The 7,023-nt window shown below is 42.1% G+C and overlaps 1 long non-coding RNA gene across 4 annotated transcripts in view; it reads left to right on the forward strand.

The window, feature by feature from the left end:
- Window positions 1-2,586, forward strand: part of LOC136294494 (uncharacterized) — a 213,252-nt gene extending 210,666 nt beyond the window's left edge. For all 4 annotated transcript variants that reach the window (XR_010722418.1, XR_010722420.1, XR_010722422.1 and 1 more), the window contains 2 exons: window positions 381-682; window positions 1,228-2,586. This is a non-coding gene — a long non-coding RNA (uncharacterized lncRNA). The remainder of the gene's footprint in view (window positions 1-380; window positions 683-1,227) is intronic.
- Window positions 2,587-7,023: the final 4,437 nt, after the last annotated feature.

Below are 7,023 nucleotides of genomic sequence, written 5' to 3' on the forward strand. Positions count from 1 at the left end.
TGTGGGTGAGTTTGTCCATCAGGTCCATTATCACCGCGCAGCCTTTGTCCAGGTCCAGAACAGGCAACTGCATGAGCTCCTCTAAGAGGCTTTCAGAGATGCTCTTGACATTGAAGCAAAAAGAAGTCTTTGCTTGCACCATCTTTGTCTTCATTTGCGGCAACATTGGCTTTCTCCCCGTTCTCGTCACGGTTTGCTTCTTCCTCTGTGTCGTCACACCCTTCTTTTGCTTCATTCTTGGCATTGCTTTCTGCCTTTGCCTCGTCACTGCTGCACTCTTGGCTTCCGTCCTTACTGTCCACTTCCACACTGGCGTCGTTGCTTTCTGTTTCTTTCTGTGCGACGCCGCCTTCTCCTTCTTCTTCTTCCTCCTCCACCAGGTTGCTGCCGGCCCTCTCCTTGTGGCCACTGTTGTCTGGATGGTGTCTAATTTTCCCGAGTCCAAACCACAGCGCCAAGAGAAGGACGAGGATTCCAGTCAGAGCCCAGAACTGCCACACGAGCAGGGCTCCCCAGGCCGTTCTGCTCCAGGTCCTTGTGCTCCAGCTCCTGAAGCAGCTGAGTCATCTGCTGGCTCAGGTGCTCACCCCGCTGCTGCATGCGCTCTCACGTGGCCTCATCCAGCCCATCGCCGGCCCGCTGTGGGTACTGAAAGAGGCCGTGCGCAAGCCAGAGGAGGATGGTGAGGGCAAACGCGGCCTAAGGAGGTGGGCAGGGCCTGAGTGGGGATGGGAGGGAGGTGCTGCTGGGGGAAGTGGGGACAGGAGCCCCGGGTGTGGGAAGGCAGGAAAGAGGGGCCCAGCCAGGCTGCGAGGCCTGTGCCGCTGCCCCAGCGGCAGCTGTCGCGTGGCCTGCCAAAGGCAGTCCCAGCCTCTGGGTGCCCGGGGAGAAGCGGCTCCCCGGGCACTGGCGTTTGTGCCGTGTGATCACACTGTCGTTCTGCGTTGAGCACAGCCTCCTGTCCGCGTGCACGCTGGCCGCTCGCCGAGGCTGTACTGGGCCGGCGTTACCTGCTGCTCCTGTTGGTAGCTGCCCCCATTGTGACAGCGGCGCTGTGATGTCACAGGTGCCACGGTGCCTCCTGGCCGGGTCAGCCCTGCCCTCCATCCCTACCTCAGCTCTGGGAGTCGTAATGGCCCCGGGCCAGCGAAGACCTGACCAAATGATAAATATAAATTCATCTTCCTGATTCATCATCCTACCGTGTCTCCTCTTCTCTCTCTGTAGATTACTCTGTGTGGTCACTTCCTTCATGTGGGTTTCTCATCCACTGTTATCCCTCAGCACAGTTCTGCAGCTCCTTCTTTGTGCCTCCACATGTAAAGCACTTGAACTGAACTCAATCACAGATCTGTTGCTGCTGATCTCAGCGCAGCACCTGGGATCCAAAAAGGCCTTCTGAGTTTTGTTTGGAATCTGAGGCAAAATGTAAAGTAAACCTGTCCTTATGTTTAATATTTTCTTGACATTATTTGTTGCTAGCCTCTTTTTGGAAGTTACACAGCAAATAAACTTCAATTTGCCAAATGTCACTTCTGCCCATTGTGATTGAACTCTGGCAAATATTTGTTCAATTTGCAGCTTTGCTTCTGCCAGAGATTGATGGAATTTTTCTGGTGCAGAGATGAAACTTCTGGTATGCTCATATGTTCTCAGACAAGTTACAGGTTGTCAGCTGGGGTGTTTTAATCTACCCCATACTACCTGCTCAGTGCCAAGACAAAATAAATTTAGTTTTCTGAAAACGTCAGGAAAAGGCTGTGGTAATGAATCTGAGCATTTTCACCACCAGCATCTTAGCCTCTTCTCAGCTTTGAAGGTTACCCTTGCTTTGAGAAGAGACTGCACCAGCAGACCTCCAGGCCTGGGCTGGTGATCTTGCTGTTTGCCTTCCTTCCTCCTCAGGATCTTGATCCCAAAAGTCCCAGGGCCTTTTTGGCAGCATCTCCTCCAGCCAACAATGCCAAATGTGTCCTGACACTTGACCATTACCAGAGGAGTAATTTCAAAGGGGTATTTTATAGCGAACCCTCCAACTGAATCTGTCCCTATTATATATATATAGTAGTGTGCTTTTTTGGCTGTGGCTCAGGTGATGTGTCTGGAAAGAAGTACACACTTCATCCAAACTTAAATATTGCTATGAATGTTTTATTTGTTTAAAATGGCTTGTATCTCAACATTTTTCTGCTCTCTGTTCGCATCTGAATCCCTCAAAATATTGAGTTTTAGAAAAAATCCCTCTGGAGGAATGCTTGTTGGTGTTTTTGGCATTTGTTCATGAAGACAGTCCCCTGATTCAATGAATTCATATTAATGGAGCACAAAAATGTGGATTACAATTAGAAAATCCCCACCTTGCAGAGAATTTCATTAGTGCTCTTTGTCAGCAGTGGGAATGTTATTGTCAGAAAATTTCAATATCATACTGGAGATATTGCAGCAGCTGGCAGCCACTGGTGCAGCGAGTTGTTACCAGAGTACTGCATTTCTCTGTGTCTGTATTCAAATATATCATACTTTGAAGACTGAACTATTACTGCCCTTGAGCAAAGATATATGTATGATTAGCCTGTGCTAATAAAACCTTATCACAAACCCACAGCTTGAAGGATGAAGCAGAGGTTACTGAAATGCACAAATACAGAATGAAAGCATGGGTCTTGAAAGCACAAACACAGCACGATACTGCAGGTATCAGAGGTATGAATAACTCATCAGTGGTCATTAAATTAGTGCGACCTTGCGAGATGTTAAAATCAGTGTTAGGGATAGCACAGACAACATTAAAATACAGAACTATAGACAGTAAATTCACCCATAATATGGAACTGTGAACCCATGACAAAGGAGGCAATAGGTGCTGTGTTAAAAATAATGCTAAAACTGACCCCATGCACACTCAGGAGCAAGGTGGAATAGATGACGAACATCTCACTCCTGACAAAGAACACGGGACGCTGATAAATTGTTGTCCCTCTTTCTCCTTGAAGCAAGCCAACCCCATAAGGATGTGAACTTAGGAGAGTACAGAAAGGAAAGCAAAGAAAGAAGAGGATGGTAGAAACCTAGAGCAAGCAGAGAAATATCAGAGAGAAAGATAGATATATATTCGAAAGTTTGCAAATGCCACGTTTAACTGTCGTTATTGGAAAAAAGTTGTGGGACTAATAACAGGTATCAATTCAATTAATAAGACTTTAATTAGACTATGAATAGATTCCTACCTTCACTGAGCAGCATGTTCCTTTAGCTTACATAAATGACATGGATTGCTTGGTATGATACCATATGCCCCTGAGGCTTGGAGGTTAAATTTGGAAGCAGCAGTGCATGATAAATTTGTCAGTTGTCACAGTGGTTCTTTAGCCCAAGTTCTGTGAAAGTTTTTTAGACAATTCTTCCCAACAGCATCTCTGAGAGCTGGCTGTCTTTCATAGTAATTTTCCCCAGAGTGAACAAAGGAAGAAGTGAAGGATTTCTTTTCAGTCTTTTGTACTGAGGGATGGCATCTTGTTATGGCAATCACTCACTGGGGACAGCATGAATCTGCTAAACTTCTCTCATTAAAGCAAGGCAACCCGTTTGGCTATGATGCTGCACACCCAGGAGAATTTATTCAAGTGGGTTGGATTAGGTCTTGATAAGCAGATATGACTGGGTTCCATTCACAATAAACAAACTAATTCCTCTTAGGCTCCTGTAGTGGCAGATACCATTTTGACAAGCTTAGTGTTAGTAAATAAGAAGCTATAGTAAGATCCATACAAATTACAGTTTCAGGGAGACACTGTTACTGGCAAACAACTGGCATTTAGGATTTTGGCCTAAAATGCTGTGTAAGAGTGATGTTCTAATCAGAACTGAGAAGTGCTGAATTAGGATTAGCTGCAATCCTTCCATCCCACAGTGATTACCCTGACATTCAGGTGGGCATTGCCTGGTGCAGGATTCTGTGCTGGGTAAAAGTAGGCAAGCAGTTCTTTGATAATAAAAGGTCTGCCTACAAAGGTGTAAATCCGAGCTACTCCTTCAGTCAAGTGATGCATTTTGTATCTGGTAGGGAACTGTCTTTTAAATAGTAGAGGCTCCAGTTCTACCTGGCTTCTAAGTCAGTGTGATTTAGGTAACTTCCTGGGTAACTATTTTAAAGGAGGATGAATCACTGCACAATGATTTATTCATCATCTCTCCTAACCCTGCTCAACACAGGGCACACTTCAAACTTGGCAGCTTTCTCAGCCCCTCATCTGTGAATCTTTCAGCATCCAAACGCAGCCATTTCACAGCCCACTGAAATCCAGTTTCTGCCTGCCCGCACTCCTCTCAGCCCCCTGCCTTGTGGCCTTTCCGTGGGTTTCCTGCAGCATTTCAATGTCTGCCTTGTTCCGGGGAGCCCTAGGGTGGACTTATTTCTACACACGAGGTTTTATGAGTGCAGCAGAGCCAAAGGAACTTTTTTTGCTCAGCCTACTGCTTTGTTCAGCAGCCTTATTAATGCAACCCAGTGTGCAGATGACTTTCATTGTCTCAAGGACACAATTCTGAGGCACTTTTAACTAGGCCACCATGGAAGAATTTCTTGTCAGTAATACAATCTCACTGCTGATGTATTTTTACACTTAGTTATCTCATGAACCATTTTTTCTCTGGCTAAAAAGAAATACTCCATTGAACTAGGGAATTAAAAAGTAGAGGCATTGAATTCTGTTTACTTCAGAAAGGAGACTTTTGATCAGAATCACCTTTATCAGGTGCTTGAACAGCAGTTTTACCATTACTTACAAACTATTTCATAAAATTGTCTTATCCTGTAAATGGTGTATCCAAACATAATATAACTAAAAACACTGAAGGTTTTCAAAATACTTTTAATGTTAAATGCATAAAAATGCAAGTTCAGTAATTTTGCAGGAAGAGCTATATTTCTCAAATTACAATTCATGTTGCAATTTGAAATAATTGAACAAGGGATTAGAAATACTTAAAAATAAAACCCTTTTACTTTTTTTTCCCCATCCATTTTGATTTTTATGATCATCCAGGCAGTAGACTGATGCCATATAAGAGGAACTCTTTGCTGGGAAGGAGATGCTCTTGATTTTTAAAATATTATGCAGTAGAAACAAAACCTCAATAGATTTTATGTTTCAGGGTGATAATTAAGTGTTTAGTTGTATAAAAGCTTAGCTACACATTGGGCAGACCATCTACTTGGTATTGCCTTGACTTCCTTTGGAATAGAACAAAGATATGATTTGAGATGGACTGCTAGAAAAAACAGCATAAATAGCTCAGTGTATTTCTATAAATGTGAATTTTATTTAAAACTAGAAGCCAAAATGTTGTTTGTTGCTTCTAGAAGCAGAAACAATCTCTCATGTTGGTCAATAAAATTCTATACTTTGTCTGTAGCCTTAGCAGCATGTAAATTAAGAACAAATAGTGACTTTGTAAGTGGCTGAGGATTAAGTTTTTCCTTCAGTGTTAACCTGGAAAGGTTCTATGAATTTATATATTTAATTTATATTTCAGATAAAGGCTTTAGCTGAAATGCTACTTCTGTCCCTCTAGCAAACACCTTGGGTTTAATTTGGGAGGATAACCACTTGCCTTGAAGAGTTTGTGCTGGATGATTTTCCTAGCCCATAATTTCTCAGCATATAAAATTTGAGCACAAAATATACTTTCCAAGAATTGATGTGATTAAATTTGTACCAGCCTGGAAAGAAATACAAGTTGCTGTAAGTGAAATCTCTGCTTTCTATCTTCATCAGTCAATCCCATTATGCACATAATACCTAAATAAGGAGAAACCTGTAATGTTCAACAGGTTCTGTGGTAGGATCAATCCCTTTATGCTCCTTTTGTCATCTGCAGAATGTGTGTGTTTGAATTCAGAGAGGTGTACTGGCAAAAGGAGATTTACTATGTTTCAGTGTCAGATGGAAAACTTGGGGGTAGTAGAAGTAGTGAAGGACAAATAAAAAATGACTAAAGGAGAAGAAAGATGGGAAAATTGATTTAAAGATCTCCAGGACCCTACAAAATGAAGAAAGTAGGCAAAAATAAGCATATTTCTTTCCTCAGGTGCTGTATCTTTCTGCTGTTTTGACTTTTCTTATGTACAGTTCTTGGAGTTTACTTTACCCTTGGTGATTCTTCCAGAGATTCTTGTTACTGGAATAGAGCCCTATAAAGTTTGGTCATTAAAGGAAAACTGCAACAGGCTATGTAGCATTTCTCTCTTAGGAGAACTGCACTGATAAATCAGAAAGAGGCAAAATAAACATGTAAAATGCAAAAATAAGAAATGAAGCAGTCCTCAAAAAATACATAGCATTTTTCTGTACATTTCTTTAATCTTTCCAGTTTTTCAGTGGTGCCTGTAAGACCCAATGATGATTAATATTCAGGCCCATTTCTGACATTTGTTGTGATTTGAATAGTAATTTGTGTAACTTGGTCTCATGGAAAATCTTTGGAAGAAAGATCAGCCATACCAGCACAGAGGAAACAGAATAAAAATAAATAAAAGTTTTCTGGAATAAATTTTGGACTTTTTTGGAACAGGCTGGCTCTGTCCTTGAAGAGCATAGCAAACGAAATCCGTGAAGACAAATTGTTGTGAGAGTTGATAGATGCAGCATCACTGGGAAAGACAGAACATGTTTCTGCCAGGCATGTTTGGGAATAGGGACTTGAATATTTTCATTAATCTTGTCATAGCTTATTGCTGCTAACTTCCACAACAAAGATAGATTTTTCCTTTGTAGCAGTGAATAAATATGCTTCCTGAAGAAGGCTCTGACAACCTACCTTTTTCACATTCCATTGGTATTTTTATACCTCTCATTCTTGCTAGAATTAAGGAACTCATTACTTCTTAGAGTTGGAATAACTCTTAAGAAATGTTGCACCATTATATCGCACAGCCAAATCACTCTTAATCACATCAGATTGTTTTCTCTTTCAGATGCAGAAATGTATCCCCATTCAGGGCTTGGATTATTCAATAATGAG

The sequence above is a fragment of the Chamaea fasciata genome, unplaced genomic scaffold (genome assembly GCF_029207755.1).
Source record: "Chamaea fasciata isolate MVZ Bird 193981 ecotype frontalis unplaced genomic scaffold, bChaFas1.0.hap1 SCAF_10, whole genome shotgun sequence".
NCBI lineage: Eukaryota > Metazoa > Chordata > Aves > Passeriformes > Sylviidae > Chamaea > Chamaea fasciata.